A 1217-nucleotide genomic window follows, 5' to 3' on the forward strand; every position below is an offset into this window, starting at 1 on the left:
GTAGCAGAAGTTGGAATAGTAGGTATCATCTTTCATTACTAGATTCTTATTTTGAATATAGGCACATCATATATTATTTTGTTAGAAATAAATTCAATGAAAAGTCACCACAATATGTGGTTAATACAAACATAATTTTGTTTCCCATGTTATCTTAAGTTAAAATGATTTCATTGTATTACTGATGAAATATCAGCGGATAGTAATAACTAATAAGTAATAACTATAACTGAATATGATTAATGAATACAACTAATATATATATTTTTCTTTATTACCTATCATATGTTTAGAGGAAAAGGCAGGTAAAAAAATTTCAAATACGTTCGATGGTAAAAAGGATGTAGAAACTGAGACAGAAAATTCAAAATACAATAAAAATAATGATTCAGAATAAGAACCATAAGTATATCTTAATCAACTTCAAATATTTTTCTACAAAATGATCATAGCCACTTCTTTAGTGCCTTACCGCCGCCACACGCCTATCTAATTGGCAACAACTGTTATAAAGTATTATGATTTTTACTAATTCAACATTATGTTTTAGGACTATATCTTAAATTCTTTATACCAGTTGTGGGTACTACGAGCCCTAGACAATACAGAAGAATTGATCATCGCTTGGACGTTAAATTACTGAATTTCTATTAGATGTTCCTCAGTATAAGATGTTTATAGTGTCATCGGCAATAAACTGCTCAGCTCAAGTGCTAATCATTGGTAACTAATAAATAGTTATCATAAAGTTAGCACATTTAATATGAACAAATTATTGTTTTACAGTTTCCGAGTTATCCGTGCCTTCAATTTTTTACTTAACCAAAAGGTCATAAAGAATATTCTGATAATGTCAGAGAAAAATTCCAAGTTCCCGATTATGACGATTTAGCGATGTTGAATTTTCATAACCAATGGTAGCAGAATATGTAGGTATTCTATAAGAAATATTAATTTATTAGACTACAGAAAATGTATATTAAAATATGTTTATACAATTATTCAGCATCATGGTGTAACGAACAATCTATTCACTTAAAAGCTATATGCAAAGTTTAACAAGTGAGACAAGAATTAAAAGAAATTTATTATAGTTAAATAGAAAATAGAAATTATACTTACTGTAGTGTGGATTGGGACATTATTCACAAATGTATGTATTCAGACAAGTGTTTATTATTTTTATAAATTGTACATTGTATTTATTTGGTGCAATT

This window comes from Acyrthosiphon pisum, chromosome A2 (genome assembly GCF_005508785.2).
Source record: "Acyrthosiphon pisum isolate AL4f chromosome A2, pea_aphid_22Mar2018_4r6ur, whole genome shotgun sequence".
Lineage (NCBI taxonomy): Eukaryota > Metazoa > Arthropoda > Insecta > Hemiptera > Aphididae > Acyrthosiphon > Acyrthosiphon pisum.